General features: G+C 37.0%; 1 protein-coding gene across 2 annotated transcripts in view; it reads left to right on the top strand.

Annotated features, from left to right (window-relative positions):
* CDIP1 (cell death inducing p53 target 1) overlaps positions 1-21,991 on the top strand; it is a 55,141-nt gene that overhangs the window by 15,351 nt on the left and 17,799 nt on the right. The window contains exon 1 of one of the 2 annotated variants that reach the window (XM_020978634.2): positions 8,458-8,657. The exons of the other annotated variant lie outside the window; for it this stretch is intronic. The gene's annotated coding sequence lies outside the window, so the exon portion shown is untranslated. Of the gene's footprint in view, positions 1-8,457; positions 8,658-21,991 lie in introns of those variants that run through there. 2 annotated transcript variants of the gene reach the window in all.

Genomic DNA, 21,991 nt, shown 5'->3' with positions numbered 1-21,991 from the left:
TAATGGTGGCGGAGGGAGAATCTGCAAGTTGCAAGTTTATTGCTGCCTTTTGTTTTTACATCGTTAAGTCCTCCTGGCTCAGTGTGTTCGGAAGATATGAAGAATCATCTAGGGACAGTATCTTCTAGTGAAAGCCAGAGTTCCATGAGCATAAAAATAGTACGGTATTATACAGTCATAGATTCATAAACTTAGAACTGACCCAGGGATGACTAAACAGATTGTAAATAAATATAATAGAATATCACTGTGCTGCAGAAAACAATGAATATGATGAATACAGAGAAGCATAGAAAGACTGACATGATCTGATACAAAGTGAAGGAAGCAGAGCCAGGAAAACAATAAATTACAGTGACCACAATAATATAAATAGAAAGAATCACCACAGAACAGTCAAAAATGAATACTGCAAACTTCTAAACAAGCTTGGCCTCAAAGAAGAGATGGAAAGTTATGTCACTTTGCTCTTTTGTAGAGCTGATGGGGGGGGAATAAGGGAGAGAGGGAGAGTACACAGCATATAAATAACATCAGTTGTTTTCAGTTGTATTGATGGATTTTGCTGAATTCTTTTTGTTGTCTTCCTCTTTTTGAATAAAAAAATTCTGGTACAAAAGGGATAGCTCACTGGGAGAGGAGGAGATAACGGGAAATCTAAGCGATATGAAAACAAAAGACAGCAATAAAAGTCTTTTTGGGTGCGGGGGGGAGGGCAAGGCAATTGGGGTTAAGTGACTTGCCCAGAGTCACACAGCTGGTAAGTGTTATGTGTCTGAGGTCGGATTTCAACTTAGGTCCTGTTGACTTCAGTGCCAGTGCTCTCTCTACTGTGCCACCTAGCTGCCCCCCGCCCTTTTTTTAATGACTCCCATAGCTCATCTAGTTCAGCTTATGCCCAAAACATGAATCCTGTCTACAACATCAATGAAAAGTGGTCATCTAGACTACTGAAGACCTCCATTTTTGTACAGCTCTAATTGTTAGGGGCAGCTGGGTGGCACAGTGGATAGAGTGTTGGGCATGGAGTCAGGAAGAGCTGAGTTCAAATTTGACCTGAGACACTTACTAGCAGTGTGACCCTGGGAAAATTACTTAACTCTGTTTGCCTCAGTTCCTCATCTGTAAAGTAAGCTGGAGAGGGAAATGGCACCACCCCAGTATCTTCGCCAAAGAAAACCCCAAATGGGGTCACGAAGAGTTGGACACAACTGAACCACAACAGTTGTTAGCACATTTTTCGTTCTGCTCTGTACCCATGTTTTCTTTGGTGTAGAAAACATTCTTTACCAGTGAAGTTGAGCAACTCTTCTGCACTACCATGATCTTGGAGAGTTGCCTCTGACATAGAGAGATTAAGTGATTTGTTTAGAGTCATAGAACCAGTGTGTGTTCACAGGTAGGACCTGAGCTCAAGTTTTGCTGGATCTGAGGCACAGTATATCCAATGTGCCTCATTTTTTCTTTATATTAAAATCTATCCAGTAGCTTCCATCCTTAAATCATAGTTCTACTCTCCACAGTCAGATGAGCCAAGTCTAATCATCTTATATATGACAGGTTTATTTTGACAACAGTTAAAATATTATCCATGAATTTTCTTTTCTCTAGGCTAAATATCCCCAGTTCTTTCAACTGATCTCACATGGCTTGATTTATTATTATATTAGTTGCCCTCTTCTGGATGCGTTCCTTGTCAGTGTCCCTTCTAAAATGTGGTACCCAGAATTGAACATATGATACAGATATGATCTGATGGGGCAGAGTACAGAGTACTATTACTCCTTTGCTTTGGATACTGTATTTCTGTTAATGTAGCCTAAAGCTTCATTAAATTTGGCTTCCATGTCACACTGCTGACTCATATCGAGCTTGCAGCTGACTCATCTTGTTGAGAATCCCCAAGACATTGGACATAACTTTCTCTATTCAAATATAAGTACAGAAATAAGTTCTAAAGTTCTAAATACATTATTTTTGGATATGCTTTTAGGTTATCTGCATCATTAATTTCTCACCTTTTTCACTTCCCTGTCATATCAATCTGAATAATTGTTTATTTAGATACTTGTTCTAGTCATATGGTAGTTTAACAATCACAAAACTCTTTATGCATAGCCTTCACAAAACAGTTTAGGGCATATAACCATTTGCAGGTCTTTCTTAAAACTTAGATTTCATCGGAGGCCTTTTGTATAGTAGAAAGAACACTAGACTTGTCTAGAGACCTAAAGTTTAGTTCCAGTTCTGTTACAGCTAGTTGTATGATACTGGGCAAGTCAGATAATATCTCTATGAGTCTAAATTTCCTCATTTGTTAAATGCATTGATTTAGATGATTTCTAAGGCCCTCTAGCTCTCAAATCTGTGACTGATAGAATAGATAAACTCTTATACTCTAGGCAAGGGGTTTTAACCTGGCATCCATAAATTTGTTGGAGTTTTTCTTAATATTTTGATAACTACATTTCAGTATATTTGGCTTCCATTATAATCCTATGCATTTTATTTTATGCATTTGAAAGCATTCTGAGAAGTCTAAATTTTGCCAGCCTGCCAGAGGGGCCCATGATACAAAAAACATTAAGAATCCCCTACTCTAGAAGAACATTTTCTTATATACAACAATACAAGGAAACATTTGTGGGTGTGTCATGATGCCTGTTTGGGGATTTGATTTTGGCTGCCTGTTTGGGGATTTGATTTTGGCTGCTCTGGATAGCCACGCAGTTTGTACTAAAAATTGCTGTCGCTGGATATGAAAAAGAAAACCCTTTTTGAGACTTAAATTTGGGGTATCTGTTAGTTATACTCAGTTGCTGAAAAGCTATTGAATTTGATGTTGGTTATATTAAGTTACTTGATGTATACAAGTTGTAATGTCTCGTATGGATTTAGGTCTTTGAAATATGATATAGATTCAGAGCTGAAAGGAACTTTAGAAATCAAGTCCAGTGAGGAACCGAGTCCCAGAGAGGTGAAGCAATTTGCCCAAGATCATAGAGTAGTAAATGGCAGAGTAAATGGCTGAACGGAAGCCAGCACTTTTTTTCACTGTCCCCTGCTATGTTGTACACAATGAGAAGTGTTTGAGATGGAATCACTAGGATAATGATTTCCAAAGTACATTTTCAAAGTAATCCCTCAAACGGAAGCATTTGTTTAACAGTTCATTTTTTTAGCACTTCATGTACAAGGTACTAAAATTAATGGCATTATATGAGATGAGTAGCTGAGGTTTTGAAATTATTTCCTCTTCACTCAGAAATGTGCTGTTTGGGATTTTGAATAGGCTCTGCCTCCCCCTTCTCCCCCAGGGAAGTTGGCTTCTGAGTTGTTGGTGTTGCCTTTGTTCACCCGAAGGGTTGTGGCTGGTTCTAAGTCTTCCAGGACCAGACTGGGGGGGGTGACCTTTTTCCCAGCTATAGAAAGTATTCATGGAGCACAGATGACTGAATTTATTCCGAGGCTGTACAAATTGATGTCATATTATGTATAGTAATGATAGTAGGTTACATTTATATAGTACTATAGTGTACAAAGTGCCTTTAATAAATATAAATGTACATCCAGGCATCCACAAATAATCCAATTTGAGGTACGTACTGGAAAGGAGAGGGGAAAGGGAATAAGCATTTATATAGCACCTACTATGTGCCAAAGACTATGCTAAGCACTTTTTACAAGTATTGGTCATGCCCAATTCTGGAAAGCAGTTTAGGGTTGTGTGAACGAGCTTGAAATGTCTATATCCTTTGACTCAGAGATCTTACTGCTAGGCATATACCTACCCTAAGGTGATCAAAAACAGAAAGATTTGATATATACCAAAATATTTATAATAGCATTTTCTTGAATATTTTTTCTCGATTACATGTGAAAACAATTTTTAACTTCATTTTTAAAAATTTGAGTTCCCTATCTCTTTCCACTCCCCCCTCCCTGAGATGGCAAGCAATTTGATATAGGTTATATGTGTGCAATCATGCAAAACATTTACGTATTAGTCATGTTGTGAAAGAAAACACAGACCAAAAAAAAACAAACCCCAAAACACCACCAAAAAAAATAAAGCAAAAATAGCGTGCTTCGATCATCATGAATCCTTTGGAATTGTCTTGGATTGTCATATTGCTGAAAGCAGCTAAGTCATTTACAGTTGATCATCATATATTATTGCTGTTACTGTGCACAATATTCTCCTGTAGCAGCACTTTTTTTTTTTGGCAAGGTGATGGGGTTAAGTGACTTGCCCAGGGTCACACAGCTAGTGAATATAATGTGTCTGGGGTCACATTTGAACTCAGGTCCTCCTGACTCCAAGGCCAGTGCTCTATCTATCCACTGCGCCACTTAGCTGCCCCAAGGAGCACTTTTTGTAACAGCGAAGAACATTTCTGTCACCTTTAAATAGAATACAAAAAAAGACCTTTTTAAAAAAAAAATCTGATTTCATCTGCATGCGTACTTGATACAGATTAAAATCCCTCTAAAAAATTATTCGGTGATGATCAATCTTCTGTTGATGAGCCTCTCCAAATTTAGCAAAGCTGGTAGACCTCAGATAATAGACACAATCTTTTCCTGGGTTCATGTCCAAAGGTTTCCCTGCCCCCCCCCCCCAGTTTGGTAAAATCTTTTAGAACTTGCAGCCCACTAGCATAGCTTTCAAGATTTCAGGGGTTAATACCAAAGCACAGTAAAGCATCACATAAAGATTTTAGTGAAGCAACTGAAGATTAATTTAACCTTTTCTTGGTGACTCATGCTCTTGTTCTAAATGTTGTATACATTAATAATAGTAGGTTATGGTTATACAGTAGAGCATTTGTTAAATGACCCCAGACTGGCATACTTTTTTTTTAATTACTTTTGTTTACCTTTTTTTGTTTCTTTGTTTTTGTTTTGGCTGGGCAGTGGGTTTAAGTGACTTGCCCAGGGTCACACAGCTAGTAAGTATTATGTGGCTGAGGTCAAATTTGAACTCAGGTCCTCCTGAATCCAGGGCCAGTGCTCTATCCACTGGGCCACCTAGCTGCCCCATTACTTTTGTTTACTTTTAAAAAAATAAATTTTTCTTTTTATTTCACAGTTAGTTGTCATTTCTCATGATTGTATTCTTGCCTGTAGTAGTAGCTTCTTCTAATTTGTTGCTTCTAATAGCTACGGACTAGTAAACACATAACCTTTTTTAAGAACCAGGATTGTTTCTTTTTTTGCCTTTGTATTTCCAGCATTGAGGATTGTGCCTGACACATTAGTAGGTGCTCAATAAACGCTTGTTGATGTTGAAACCAGATAACCAAGCTTGTTAGATTTATTGAAGCCAAGAAGAACTGGGTTCAAGTTCTGGCTTTGACACATACTGCGTGACCCTGGGCAAGTCAATTCACCTTTTCAGGGTTCTAGGCAACTTTCTAGAGTCTCAGTTGCTGAAAAGGTACTGACCTTTGTTGGTAGAAGTTGTTTCTTGATCCAGGAGTACCCTATACCAATGAAATCACAGATCTAGTACCTATCCTTATCCTATTTTATGTCTTTTTTTTGCTTTTTTGTTAACTTCCTTGTTCTCAGTCTGGTGTCACAGTAGGTGAAGTGCTAGGTCTAGAGTCGAGAAGGAACTGAGTTCAAATGTGGCCTTAGATACTTGCTAGTTGTATGACGCTGTGCATGTCACCCAAACTGTTTGCCTCAGTTTCTTCAGCAGTAAAATGGGGATAATAAGAACACATATCTCACAGAGTTCTTGTGAGAATCAAATGAGATAATAATTGCTTAATAAATACTTATTTCCTTTTCTCCCTTCCATTAGTTATGTTCCAGATCCATGAGATGGTTTGATAAATAAATGATTTTTGTCTGGCTATGTGACACTATCGTATTAAGGTAGAATCAAGGACTCATATAATGTTAGAACTGAAACGCAACTTAGGAATCATTCAGTCAAAGCCTTTCATTTTACTAATGAGAGGATTAAGTGATCCAAGCCACACAATTAAATAAATATACCATTTTAACAGCAGGTCTGTTACAATACAAAAAAGTGCTTAGTAATAAAGAAGACCTGTCAGAATGAGTGAAAAATATAGATTGTAGTTTGAGACTTACAAGTTTGAGTGACACTTTCTTTTCTAGGTGATGTATTTGTGGGAGGTGGTGAACTGGGGGTGGAAGAAAGAGTCCAGACCTTTGAATTCATTGGTGTTGGGAATGCCCAATGTAAAAACTCCTTCAGCCAATGCAGTCTTGCAGCTCCTCGTTAATTCCCAGTCTGAAAGTTGTCAGCTAAGTGCTGAGAGGCTAAATGAACTGTGGTACAAACCCACTCTCCTCTTGAGTTCAAAACTAGCCTCAGAGCCTTAACAGCTGTGAGACTCTGTTTGGCTCAGTTTCCTTATCTGTAAAATGAGTTGGAGAAGGAAGTGGCAGATCACTTCACCTCCTCCTGTGCTAGGCATGTCACATTTACTTGGTGTGTTGTAGAGGTTTACAAAGTAGTTTCCTCCTGATTGTGTAGTAGGTAGGTAGAACATGTATTCGTTTGAAATGTACGAAGTTGAGTTGCTGTACTGATTTGAACCTTTGGCTCCAAACCAGTATTCTTTTCATGTTGATATGATACCTTACTGACAAATAGATAAAAAGAAATTTAGTAAATGCAAATAAACTTTTGTTTGTAAACATTTGCTAACTGCTAGAGAGGTGTTTTTGTTTTTGTTTTCTTATACATTCATATTAAGCATATTTTCCAATTAGTCATGATGTAAAGAATAATTAGAACTAATGGGAGGAACCAAGAGAATGAAGCAATAAAACAAAACAGCAAAGGAAAAGGAGAGCAAATAGCGTGCTTTGATCTGCATTCAGACTCCATAGTTCTTTCTCTCGATGTGGATAGCATTTTCCATTGTGAGTCTTTTGGAATTGTCTTAGATCCTTGCATTGCTGAAAAGAGCTAAGTCTGTCAAAGTCAGTCATCACACAGTGTGGCCTTCACTGTGTAGAACTTTCTCCTGGTTCTGTTCACTTCATTCAGCATCAGTTCATATAAGTCCAGGTTTTTCAAGATTCTTTTTTTTCGATCGTAGCTTTTGGGTAGTCTCATTATTTTTATGTTTTCTCTTCTTAATCTGTTCTCCAGTTTTTTTTCTTATAAGATGTTTCACATTCTCTTATATTTTTTCCTCTTTATATTTTGTTTTATTATTTCTTGATTTCTTATGACTTCACTGGCTTCCCCTTGCCCAATTCTGGTTTTCAAGGAGTTGTTTTCTTAAGATTCTGGATCTCCTTTTCATAATCTTCTTGTTTTTTTGGATTGTTCTTTTTATTTATTTGAAAAAGTTTTCCCTCAATCTTTCCCATTTGATTTTTAAAGTCTTTTTAAAGTTCTGTGAATTCTTTTTGAGCAGGTGACCATTTGATGTTACTCTTTGGGGTAAAAGACGGTTTCTTTGCTTCAATATCTTCCTGTGAAGATGAACCCTGGTCTTCACTATTCTCATAGTAACTCTCTGTGGTTGAATTCTTTCTCCTTTGCCTGTGTATTTTTTTTTATTTGTGGTAGCTTAGTTTTTACAATCATCTCTCATCCTGGGGTATAGGGAAGAGAGTTGTTTTTTTTTTTTGAGTGATGGAAAGACCTAGGCAAGTCACTTAACCCCAATTGCCTCACCAAAAAAAAAAGTATGGAAAGAAAGAACAATCACTTTATGTGCTTTACCTCTAATTATCACTGTTCATAATCTTGTTTGTACTATATTGTATTTTCCCTAAGTGGTTCATTAATATACAGGCCAGAATTTTTTTTTAGTAGTGAGGGCTAAGTGAAGTGGCTATGGTCAGGGCAGCACTGGGAGGCCAAGAGAGAATAAAGAGGGAGAAAAAGTGGAGGAAACAGAGGCGGATGGGAACATATGCATAATGGAAAGGGCATCAATCTATTGCCACCCTAGGCAGCTAAGTGGTAAAGTGGATAAAGTGCCAGGCCCGGAGTCAGGAAGACTTATCCTCTTGTTCAAAACTTGCCTCAGAGCCTTAATAGCTGTAGGACTGTTTGCCTCAGTTTCCTCATCTGTCAAATGAGCTGGAGAAGGAAATGGCAAACCACTCCAGTATCTTTGCCAAGAAAACCCCAAATGGAGTCCCGAAGAGTCAGATATGAACTAAGCAACAAAACAGTAACAAGATAAAACAGTCTGCCTCCCTTCTTTTGTGTCCCTGTGTGCACTAATCTTTCCTTTGGAAAAGGTACTTTGAGAGGATTCTGGGAGTATTGTGGAATAGGTCAGAAGACTTTCGGTTCTCCAAATTTCCTCCACAAGAAAAACATCATTGCCTCACAACAGCTGAAATAAGCAGGGGGTAAAGCAGTTGTCCTCCTAAGACAATTTGAGAAGACTCCGGGAAAGACCAGACCTCCTGGGGTAGTGGTTTATCTGGAAGTGCAGACACTTCTAGGCTGACTCTGCAGAGTCAACAAACAGTAAGCCCTAGAGGGAGGCAAAACTTTCATTTTGCATACAGTGTTGGGTGGGTCTGACAACTGAGTAGGAAAAGATTGAAGGACCTTCCACTGTCAAGGGACACCAAATGCAGCTGTGCTGACCAGATGTGTCCTGGGCTGTGGCATCAAGGAGAAGGAGCTAACATACCTGGTGAGTACAGTCGCAAAGGGTGGGACCCTGTTGCCTGTGGGGCACTTGCAGGAGAGCAGAGTTCCTGGTTTCAGTTTCAGGGCAGACAGGACAGCTGTAGTTTGCAGCCACCAGAGAGACTGCAGAGAGTAAGATTATTTGTGGGATAGTGTGGCTGAGGGCCCTATCCATGGCTTAGGAGTGGAGAGGAGAGCCCAAGGTTGGGTCCCAAGACAGACCTCAGAAAATAATAGTAAGAAGGACCTGAGGCTTGGGGCATCATTCCTCATATCTTGGGACTACAATGTGATTATACTAATGGCTGCTAAAAACAAAATAATACGAAAATAAATAAAAATGAGTACACAAAGGAGAAGAAACCCAACAATAGATAGTTACTATAGGGATAGAAAAGATCTGGGTTCATATTCAGAGGAAGATAATAAAAAAGCCACTCCTTTTTCAGTGAGAAATGTCAAATGATCCCAAGCACAAAAAGAATTCTTGAAAGAATTTTAAAAGGACTTTAAAAATCAAATAAGTGAGATTGAAGAAAAAATAGAGAAAAAAATAAGAGCAACCCAAGAAAATCAAGAAAATTATGACAAGAAAGTCAACCAACTTGAAATAGAGAATTGAAAACTTAAGGAAGAAAATAATTCCTTGAAAACTAGAATCAGGCAAGGGAAGCTAATGATGTTCTAAGATATCAAGAAATCATAAGACAGAATTAAAAGAATGAAAAAATAGAAGAGAAAATGAAACATCTCATCAGAAAAACAACTGATCTGGAAAACAGATCAAGGAGAAAAAAATAAGAATAGTCATACTACCTGAAAATTACGATAAAAAAAGAATCTTGATACAATATTACAAGAAATTATCAAGGAAAATTGCCCTGAAGTTCTAGAACAAGAAGGTAGAGCAGAAATAGAAAAAAAAATCTACCAATCACCAGCTAAAAGAGATCCCAGGAAGAAAACTTACAGGAATATCATAGCCAAATTTCAAAGTTCCCAGGTTAAAGAGAAAATATTGGAAACAACACAGAAAAAAAAAACCAATTTAAACATCATGGAGCTACAAAAGGATTACATAAGACTTAGCAGCTGCTACTTGAAGGACCATAGGTCTTGGCATACTGTATTTTGTAGAGCAAAAGAGCTGGGATTATGACCAAGGGTAACATACCCAGCAAAGTTAATTCTGAATGAAAAAAATGGACATTTAACCAACTTAAAGACTTTAAGGTTTTTGTGACAAAACCCCCAAAACTTAAGGGAAAATTTGACATATAACATCCAGGAGAAATATTAGGTAAATGTTATTTTATTATATTAGGTAAACAGACCTATTATAAGGGACTCAATGAGGTCAAATTGTTTACTTTGTATATGTGAAAATATTAGCAGTACTCTTATGATTGTCATTATTTGGTAATTTGAAAGAAAGGCTTGGGCTGCGCTGACTATGATGGGATGATTCTAAAAAATAAAACTGTATAGAGAGAGATAAAAAGAAGTAGTTATCTCATACAAATGAGACATAAAAGGAAAATTTGATACAGAAGAAGCTAGTAGGGGGAAGGGCAAGTAATGCTGGAACTTATAATCCTCAGGAGTGGATTAAAGAGAGAACTGTTCTGTCTTTCCATACACACACACACACACACACACACACACACACACACACACACACACACATACATGTCTAAATTCAGAAAGAAATAAGAGGGCAAGGGAATACGGTAGAGGGGGAGGATAAGGGAGAGACTTTCAGACGGGTAGGTAAGCTAAAGAATAGGAAGGCAAGGTAGTAGGTAGAAGTAAAGCAAAGGAGTAAGGAGAGATAATATAAATAGAGTGAGAAAGATAATGAGGAAAAATAGAAAGGAGGAAAATACACACCTGACTATAACTTAGAATGTAAATAGGACGCATTTACCAATAAAATGGAAACGTATAACAGATTAAAAATTTGAATTCAATAATATGTTGCTTTCAGGAAACATAAAAATGAGAGAGATACACACAAAGATAAAATAAAGGGCAGGAGTAGAATTTATGTAAAAAAAGCAGGATAGTAATCATGATGTCAGACTAAGTTAAAATAGATTTAATCAGAAGTGAAAAATAGACTGTACTGTGTCAGCAACTATTATTCAATATTGTTTCAGACCATTTGAAATACCTAGACAGTATAAAATACCTGTGACATATACCTGCTAAAACAGACACAGGAACTATATGAACATAAACATAAAACACTTTTTATTCAAATAAACTTAGATTTAAATAATTGAAATAATATTATTGTTCATGGATGGGCAAAGCCAATATAATTTTTTAAATGAGATGCACCTCATTGCACCATTTAAAAATTTTAAGATTGTTCCTCGCTAATCTATTTATTCAATGTCATCTGAAATAAATTACTAAAAAAAATTATTTTACTGAGTTAGAAAAAATAATAACATAGCTCATTTGGAAGAGCAAAAGGTCAGGAACTCCAAAGAAACCAGGAAAAAAAGGTATAAAGGAAGTAGATTCAGCAGTATCAAACCTTAAACTATATAATTTCAGTTATTTTAAATTAAAATTTTCTTGCATAAATAAAACCAATGTAGCCAAGAATAGAAGGAATGCAGAAAATTTGGGGAAACTTTTCATAGACAGCCTCTCAGATAAGATGTGATTAGGTTAGAATATTGCTGTGGTATAGGAAATGATGAACTGGTTGATTTAGAAAAACATAGAAGGAAATATGAAGGAAGATGCTATCCACTTTCAGAGAAACAGATGACAGGTGGAAATAAGCACAGTATGGTCTTACATATATGTGTATGAGTATATATGTGTATGTGTATATGTGTTTATAGACATCTATGTATATGTGTGTATATACACACATACACACATATATCTATATCTATCTATATATCCATGCTTAATTGTAACCATCTTTAGTGGGGGGTAAGGAGGGAAAAAAATAAAGTAAAAAGTACACAGCAGAGAACAAAAGAAGACCAATAAGGAAGCAAAGAAAAGCTGGGCAGCTTTGAAAACAATGTGTAGTATTTATTATATAGGTTTTCTTGAAATGGAAGTTCCTTGTTTTATATTGAATTCTCTCATGGTATGCTGTATACATAGCAATTTTTTTTTCTTTTCTCATTTTGTATTTAGATTTAAAATAAAAAATAATTTACAAAAAATCATATAAATTAGTCATAACGAAAAGGGAAAAAGTACCTTGATCTACAGATCAGACTTTACCTCTGCCTGAGTTCACTTACCTTGTGGCTAAATTATTAATTCTGAATTATGCTGAAAGGTGACGTGGTGGAATGAAAAGAACATTGGACTTAGAGTAGGAGAAGTTAGAGGAGTTTGAATCGCATCTCTGACATTTACTGACTGTGTGATTATGGGCAAGGCACTTGACCTTTAACTGAGCCCCTGTTTCCTCATCCATAAAATGGAGATGATGATGATAGTAATGATGATTTATTTAACAGTGACATGGTGAATAACAAATTGGGTAATATATATCAAGCACTTTACAAACCTTAAAGCACTATGGAATTGTCAGTTATGTTAATGATTAATAATAATCAATGATGTCTGAGTAAATGAGATTTTTACTGTAGGGTGGATTAAGTTGGGCATAAGTACTTTGAACTAAACAGGATATATTCCAAGACGAAGAAATAAAAAATGTCACAGTAAGCACTTGGATTGAAAGGATACAAAGACATTTGTATATTTTGATGTTAAATGAATGAGAGGATAGGGACTTGACTTGTAATTCTCTTGGCATAAGGAACTCCAAGGTGAGTAAACTTCCTCTGCCAATGTAAGTCCGCACCTTCCCCGACATTTGCAGTCTTGGGGAGCTGAGAATGCAACCTGCCCAGTGTTGTGTAGCCAGTGTGTGTCAGAAGCAGAATGTAAACCCTGGTCTTCTGACTTTGTAGGCAGCTCTCCTTTATAACATGTTGCCTCTATTGCATACATGAGTAATGTAAAATAACACATAAATTGGTCTATGGATTTACAAATTGAGTATTTTGAATAACAGGACAGTTCAGTGGTATGACAGGGAGTCTTTATATACACTTGTTCTTCCTTATATCAGTTCTCTTCCCTAAAAAGCCAGCCGACCTCCCTCATTTCATTGTTCCTCAGTGCTCTTTCTACATTAGGCTTTTGCACTGGTAGCTCATCGGTCACTTTCTAAAACCTGTCCTTCCTTGACAGATTTCTTAGGTTATCATTCATCTCCAACTTTCTGGGTTTTTTTGGTCCCTTTAAGGAGCTACTTGCCTTGTCAGCTTTTGTTTTGCCCCTTTATGTTCTTGCACATTTAGATTCCTTAGTACTCTAGCAGTTTTTCCCTTGATGCTGGGTTCCCACCCTCCAGAAACGTGATTCAAGGAGCAGAGTCTGGCTGAAGGCCTCTTGGAGTAGTGGGGTCTATGGAGGCTTTTTGCTTAGAAAGCCTCTAAGTGATGGGAAAGGAAGAAAGCCTCATTTCAGTTCATTCAACAAAAAAGAGAGTGCTTTCCCCTGGCAAATGCTTGAGAACTTGCTTCCTGGGGAATAAATGGACCCTGAGGCCAACAAATGGGATTGTGATGCCATAGCTAGTAAGTAGAAAGAGAGCTCTCTCTACCAGTGTAAACACCGACTGAGTAAGCATGTGAGTCCAGCTCATTTCCTGAGAAATTTGGAGCTGATACTTTCAGCTGCATCTTGTATTGACAGCAATCCTTATATCCTGGAATGACTTTAGATGAAATGAATTGTAGAGGAACAATGATAACTACCTGTCTCTAGTACATTTAAAGTAGACCACTTAATGTAATAAACTTTTATTTTTTTCTCCAGAGAGGGAGACCAAGAGGGACAATGAAGCAGATATTTGGTAGATGTTTATTTTCTCATCATCATCCACTCTTTATACTCCAAATGGGGTCCATACAACTCAGCCCTCTAGTAGAGAAAAATTAAGAGTTTCCAGTCCCATTTCTCCTCTCTGCGTTTCACCAGGCACCCACTGACTATGCCTTCTGTTTAAGAATTCTTTACAGGAATGTCTTTACCCAAGTATACCCTCCTTGGGGTAGTGCCCATTTCCCAAATTATCCCTTCAAAACTCCCATTTCTTTAGTGTCTTAATTTTAGTTGTTAGCATCTGATACATAAGTTCACACTAAAGTATGAACCATAAATTTCCCTTCTTACCCCTTTCCAGTGTTGCTTGTGTTTTAAAAGAGCTTGTTAAGATGGAGAAAAGCCAGGAAGTTGCCTGAGCTATCCCCAGTTTTCCTCAGAAAAAATGTTAAACCAAGCCTCTAAACAGATTCTGGAGCAACAGAAACTACAAATAGATGAAATGAAACAATTTTCCAGCTTAAGATAACTTAGAAGGACTTCAGGAAAGATCTGTCTCACTTGGGTAAAAGGGGAGTGTAGCTCAGTGCAGACAGTGTCCAGGCATGCCAGTGGGAGGCTCTTAGCCACAGCACAGATCAGCACCTGAGGCCCCTTTGTCCTGGCTGGGCAGCCCACTGGCACAGCAGGCCAGCTGTGAGGCAAGTTGCCAGCTCCAGAAACCAAGTAAGAACAAGCATAACTGGCCTGGGCCACATCAATGCCCTGAGCAAGCCACCAGCAGCTGAAGCCTTAGCACACAAAGCCAGTGACCAGGGCCCTGGCCCCCAGTACAAGAAGCTTAGGACAGTGTCCCCTGTGCCCCTAACAGGGGAGCTCGACTTTAAAAGCCATGAAGTAGGCCAAAAAATGAGCAAGAAGCAAAAACGAATACTGACCACAGAAAGTTACTATGGTGACAGGGAAGATCAAAACACAAACTTAGAAGAAGACAACACTCAATTTGCCTACATCTGAAACCTCAAAGGGAAATATGAATTGGTCTCAAACCCGAAAAGCCTTCTTAGAAGAGCTCAAAAAGGATTTTAAAAGTCAAGAGAGTTAGAAGAAAAATTGGGAAAAGAAATGAGAAGTATGAAGAAGAGAGTCAACAGCTTAGAAAAGGAAGGACAATAATTGACTGAAGAAAACAGTTCCTTCAAAAATGCAGTCAGCCAAATGGAAAAAAAAATCCAGCGAAGAAAACTCCTTAAAAAGTAGAATTGGCCAAATGGAAAAGGTACAAAAGCTAACTGAAGAAAATAATTCTTTAAAAATTAGAATTGGGCAAGTGGAAGCTAATGACTCCATGAGACTTCAAGAATCAATCCAAGAAAATCAAAAGAATGAAGAAAATAAAATGTAAAAGATCTCATTGGAAAAACAGCTGACCTGGAAAATGGATCCAGGAGAGAGATAATTTAAGAATTATTGGACTACTTGAAAGCCCTGATAAAAAAAAGAGCCTAGACAAAAAATATTCTAATATCCTAGAACCAGAGGGTAAAATAGAAATTGAAAGAATCCACCAATCACCTCCTGAAAGAGAGCCCAAAATGAAAACTCCAAGGAATATTGTAGCCAAATTCCAGAATTATCAGGTCAAGGAGAAAACACTGCAAGCAACCAGAAAGAAACAATTTACATATTGTGGCACCACAGTCAGGATTACAGAGGATTTAGCAACTTTGACCTTGAAGGATTGGAGGGCTTGGAATATGATATTCCGGAAGGCAGGGAGCTTGGATTACCATCACGAATCAACCACCCAGCAAAAGTGAGCATAATCTTTCAGGGGGAAAGAGGTATATCCTTTTTTAAAAATTCTTTTAAAATTTATTTTATTAATTTATTTTGATTTATCAACAATCACTTCCGTATGCTTTTGAGTTTAAAATTTTTCTCCCCCTTCCTCCCCAAGATGGCACTCAATCTCACATAGGCTACTTACATTCCTATTAAACATAATTTCACATTAGTGAAGTTGTAAGTAAAAATTAAAACCAATAGGAGGAATCTATCAGAAAGAGGAAACAAAACTCAACAGAAGAGAAAAAGGAAAAAAAAAAGATAGCAATTCAATTTCCATAGTTCTTTCTTTGGATATGGATAGCATTTTCCATCATGAGGCCTCTGGAGACGTCTTAGATCGTTGTATTGCTGAGAAGGATTAAGTTTAGCAATATTAGTCATCGCACAACATGGCTTTTATTGTGTACAGTGTTCTCTTGGTTTTGCTCACTTCGCTCAGCATCAGACCATATAAGTGTTTACAGGTTTTTCTGAAGTCAGCCTGTTCATCAAAAAGAGGTATATTCAATGAAACAGGAGCCTTGAAGTCATTCTAATAGGCTAGAGCTGAGCAGAAGATTCAAACTTCAAATATAAGACTCCAAAGAGGCATAAAAAGGTAAACAAGAAAGAAAAAAAAATGTTATTCAGTAAGGTTAAACTGTTTGCATCCCTACATAGGAAGATGATAATTGTAACTCTTGAGAACTGTATCTTTATTAGGGCGGTTAGAAGGGGTATACATAGACAGAGGATGTGAGTATAAGTTGACTTTGATGTCATGATATAAAAAAATTTAAGAGTTGAAAAAAAGGATTGTACTGGGAGAAGAGGAAAGAGGGAGGCAGAATAGGGGTAAATTACATTACACAGAGAGGTGCAAAAGACCTATTACAGTAGAGGGAAAGAAGGGAGGGGGGCAAGCATTGTTTGAACTTTACTCTTACCAGATTTGGCACAAAGAGGGAATGACATACACCTTCAGCTGGGTATAGAAATCTATCTTACCCCATAGGGAAGTAGGAGGAAAAAGGGGAAAGAAAAGGGAGGAGGATGGATAGAAGGGAGGGCAGAAGTAGTAGAGAAAGGGGGAAAAAAGAGAAGGGGACTGATAAATTGGGGGGAGGTGGTATTCAGAAGCAAAACACTGATGAGGAGGGAAAGGATGAGAGAGAGAAAAGTATAAATGGGCGAGGGGAATAGGATGGAGAGAAAGACACAGTAATTCATAACTGTGAATGTGAATGGGAGGAACTCTTCCATAAAATGAAAGTGGATAGCAGAGTGGATTAACAACCAGAATCCTACAATATATTATTTACAAGAAACATATTTGAAGCAGAAAGATACACACAGAGTAAAGGTAAAAGGTTGGAGCAGAATATGATGTTTCAACTGAATTTAAAAAAAAAAGCAAAGGTAGCAATCCTAATGTCAGACAAAGCAAAAGCAAAAATAGATCTAATTAAAAGAGACAAGGAAGGAAACTACATCTTGCTAAAAGGTGTTGTAGACAATGAGCAAGTGGTATAACATCCCGATTCTTAGAGAAGTTAAATGTATTACAGGAAGAAATAGACAGCAAAACTATACTAGTGGGACCTCAACCTCCCTCTCTCAAAACTAAATAAATCTAACCATAAAATAAGTAAGAAAGAAGTTAAGGAGGTAAATAGAATTTTAGAAAAGTTAGATATGATATAGACCTCTGGAGAAAACTGAATGGGGATAGAAAGGACTATACCTTTTTCTTGGCAGTGCATGACACCTACACACAAATTGACCATTTAGTAGGGCATAAAAACCTCATAATCTAATGCAGAAAGGCAGAAATATTAAATGCATCCTTTTCAGATCACAGTGTAATAAAGATTACATGAAATAAGGGGTAATGGAAAGATAGACTAAAAATTAATTAGAACCTAAATAATTTAATCTTAGAATGAGTGGGTTAAACAACAAATCATAGAAACAATGAATAATTTCATCAAACAGAATGACTAATGAGACAGCATACCAGAACTTATGGGATGCAGCCAAAGCAGTTCTTAGGGGAAATTTTATATCTCTAAATGCTTACATGAATAAAATAGAGAAAGAGAAGATTAATGAATTGGGCATGCAACTTTAAAAAGCTAGAAGAACAAATTTAAGATCCCTGATTAAATACCAAATTAGAAATTCTGAAAATTGAAGGAGATATTGATAAAATTGAAATTGAGAAAACTATTGAACTAATAAATAAAAGTAAGAGCTGGTTTTATGAAAGAAAAAACACAATAAAATAGGTAAACCTTTGGTTAATTTGATTAAAAAGAAAGAAGAAAAGCAAATTACCAGTCTCAAAAATGAAAAGGGTGAATTCACCACCAATTAAGAGGAAATTAAAATAATAATTAGGAGTTATTTTGCCCAGTTGTATGCCAGTAAATCTGACAATCTAAGCAAAATGGATGAATATTTACAAAAATATAAATTGCTCAGATTAACAGAATAGGAAATAAAATGCTTAACCTCATTTCAGAAAAAGAAATTGAACAAGCCATCAAACAACTCCCTAAGAAAAAATCTCCAGGGCCAGATGGATTTACAAGTGAATTCTAACAAAGAACAATTAATTCCAATGCTATCTAAACTATTTGGAAAAATAGTGGAGTCCTACCAAGTTCTTTTTATGATACAAATATGGTGCTGATACCTAAACCAGGAAGAGCCAAAACAGAGAAAGAAAATTGTAGACCAATTTCACTAGTGAATATTGATGCAGAAATTTTTAATAAAATATTAGCAAAAAGATTACAGCACTTTTTATGAGGATAATACACTGTGACCAGGTAGGATTTATAACTGGAATGCAGGGCTGATTCAATATTAGGAAAACTCAGCGTTATTGACCACATCAATAATAAGTGTACAGAAATCATATGATTATCTCAATAGATACAGAAAAGGCTTTTGACTAAATATAGTACCCATTCTTTTTTTTTTCTTTTAGGCAGTTGGGGTTAAGTGACTTGCCCAGGGTCACACAGCTAGTAAGTGTCAAGCGTTTGGTCTGAGGCCAGATTTGAACTCAGGTACTCCTGACTTCAGGGCTGGTGCTCTATCCACTGCGCCACCTAGCTACCCCCTACAGTACTCATTCTTATTAAAAACACTGGAGAGCATAGGAATAAATTGAGTTTTCCTTAAAATGATATATAACATCTATCTAAAACCATCAGCAAGCATTATAGGTAATGGGAATAAGAAATAGAAATTTCCCCAGTAAGATCAAGGGTGAAACAAGGATGTCCTTTATCACCATGTTATTCACTATTGTACCAGAAATGTTAGTTTTAGCAATAAGAGAAGAAAAATAAATTGAAGGAATTAGAGTAGGCAGTGAGGAAACAAAGCTATCATTCTTTGCAGATGATATGATGGTGTACTTAGAGAATCCTCAAGAATCAACTGAAAAATTACTTGAAATAATTAACAACTTTAGCAAAGTTGCAGGATATAAAATAAACCCACATAAATCATCGGCATATCTATATATTACTAATAAAACCCACAGCAAGAGATAGAGAAATTCCATTTAAAATAACTGTAGACAATATAAAATATTTGTGAGTCTACCTGCCAAGACAAACCCAGGAACTATATGAACACAATTATAAACACTTTTCACACAAATAAAGTCAGATCCAAATAATTGGAAAAATATCAGTTGCTCGTGGGTAGGCCGAGCTAATATAATAAAAATGATAATTCTACCTAAATTAATTTACTTATTCAGTGCTATACCAATCAAACTACTTAAAAAAGCTATAGAGCTAGAAAAAAATAATAACAAAAGTCATCTGGAATAACAAAAGGTTAAGACTATCAAGAGAATTGATTAAAAAATGCAAATGAAACTTGTGGTGCTGTACCAGTTCTAAATTATATTATAAAGCAGTAGTCATCAAAACTGTTTGGTACTGGCTAAGAAATAGAGTGTTGTATCAGTGGAATGGGTTAGGTACAATAACTATAGTAATTTACTGTTTGATGAGCCCAAAGACTCCAGCTTCTGGGATAAGAACTCACTATTTGACAAAATTGCTGGAAAAATTGATAGAAACTAGGCAGAAACATAGGTATAACATCTCACACCCTCTACCAAGATAAGGTCAAAATGGGTACATGATTTAGACGTAAAGGGTGATACCATAAGCAAATTAGGAAAGCAAGGAATAGTTTACCTGTCAGATCTTTGGAGAAGGGAAGAATTTATGACGAAACAAGAGAGAAAAAATAATAAATGCAAAATGGATGATTTTGATTACATTAAATTTAAATTAAAAAGGTTTTGCACAAACAAAGCCAATGCAATCAAGATTAGAAAGAAAGCAGAAAGCTGGGAAACAATTTTTACTGCCAGTGTTTCTGATAAAGGCCTCATTTCTTTTTTTGTTTGTTTGTTTTTGGTTTTTTTGTTTGTTTTTAGGCAATTGGGGTTAAGTGACTTGCCCAGGGTCACACAGCTAGTAAGTGTCAAGTGTTTGATGTGAGGCCACATTTGAACTCAGGTCCTCCTGACTTCAGGGCTGGTGCTCTATCCACAGCGCCACCTAGCTGCCCCCTATTTCTAAAATATATAGAGAACTGAGTCAAATTTATAAGAATACAAGTCATTCCCCAGTTGATAAATGGTCAAAGGATATGAACATGAAGTTTTTAGATGAAGAATTCATATGAAAAAATGCTCTAAATCACTATTAATTAGAGAAAGGCAAATTAAAACAACTCACACCTATCCAATTGGTTAATATGACAGAAAAGGAAAATAATAAATATTTGAGAAGAGGTGGGAAAATTGGAGCACTAATGCCAGTTAGTTGATGGAATTGTGAACTGATCCAGCCATTCTGGAGAGCAATTTGGAACTCTGCCCAAAGGGCTATAAAACTGTGCATACCCTTTGACCCAGCAATAGCACTGCTAGGTCTGTATCCCAAAGAGATCATAAAAAAGGAGAATGATTCACATGTACAAAAATATTTATAGCAGCTCATTTTGTGGTGGTAAAGAATTGGAAATTGAGGGGATACTCATCAGTTGGGGAATGGTTGAACCACTTGTAGTATATGAATGTAATGGAATACTATTGTGCTATAAGGAATGATGAGCAGGCAGATTTCGGAAAAACCTGGAAAAGACTTACATGAACTGATGCTGAGTGAAGCGAGCAGAACCAGGAGAACATAGTACACAAATAACAGCAACATTGTGTGGTGATCAACTTTGATAGACTTACCTCTTCTTAGCAATACAACGTCGAAGACAATTCTAAAAGACCTGTGATGGAAAATGCTATCCAGAGAGAGAACTATGGAGTCTGAATGCAGATCGAAACATACTATTCTCTCTGTTTTTTTCCTTCGTTTTTCCCTTTTATTTTGATTCTTTCACAACATGAGCAATGTGGAAATATGTTTAATATGATTGTACATGTATAGCCTATATCAGATTGCTTGCTGTCTTAGGGAGAGAGGAGGGAGAAAAAATTTGGAACTCAAAATCTTATAAAAGTGAATGTTGAAAACTATCTTTACATGCAATTGGAAAAAATAAAATGCTATTAAGTGGGGAAAAAAATAGAGCAGGATGCTGTCAGAAAAACCTGAGGGGGAAACAGCTTTTTAACCCAAAAGAAGGATTCTCTGTGGTAGGATTTTAGGTAGTGTGTGTGAATTTTGGGGGTGGCATCGGCAATAGGGACCCTTCCTGGAACACCATTTGATTTAGAGAATTACCTACCCTAGGGGCAGCTAGGTGGCGCAATGGATAGAGCACCGGCCCTGAAGTCAGGAGGACCTGAGTTCAAATCCGGCCTCAGATACGTAACACTCACTAGCTGTGTGACCCTGGGCAAGTCACTTAACCCCAATTGCCTAAAAACAACAACAACAACAACAACAAAAAGAGAATTACCTACTCTAGTGGTAGGGTGGTCCTGGTGTTTGTCATCTTATGTTACAGATAGAAAGGTGAGGAACAGAAATGGTGATTTACCTCTACTGACTCCCCAGTCACCGAGGGTTTTTGTAGTATGTTGATACATATTGAAAGGCAGTTGATATCTTTGTTACTGATACTAGTGATACTATCAGTAACCCTTTCCATTAGTTCTGTGGCTGTAGCTACAATTTGTAAAACCTCTTTTGGATTTTAAGCTTGTGGTTAGTAAGAGACCACTAACCTACTTTAGATAACTATCTACAGCTAGCTCAGTCATGGCATCCTTGGTGATGTGTTCAGCCTTGTTTTTGCCTCCTTCGTCTTCCCACCCAATAGCTTCTTGGATAGCCTGCTGTTCTTGATTCTTCACACAGAGCCAGCACATTGGAGTTGCGCTGTGGTGAATGTGGTTTCAAGACTGGGAGCCTGGCTTTTTTCCAGGACTGCCCTGCTGGAGGTCATCCTGCCATTTAATAAGTGTATGTTATCTTAGGTTGCATCAAGTTTGATTTATTTTGCACTTGGAGAGCTAGCAAAAATGAATAGGTATTAGTACAAAGCCAGAGGCTGCTGCATGTGGCTGCAGCAGTGCAGTCAGTGTACATAACATGATCTTCTCAGTCTCTCTTGTATTAATGGAAT

The sequence above is a fragment of the Phascolarctos cinereus genome, unplaced genomic scaffold (assembly GCF_003287225.1).
Source record: "Phascolarctos cinereus isolate Bilbo 61053 unplaced genomic scaffold, phaCin_HiC Scaffold_4;HRSCAF=312, whole genome shotgun sequence".
Lineage (NCBI taxonomy): Eukaryota > Metazoa > Chordata > Mammalia > Diprotodontia > Phascolarctidae > Phascolarctos > Phascolarctos cinereus.
This window is presented reverse-complemented; position numbering and strand designations above follow the sequence as displayed.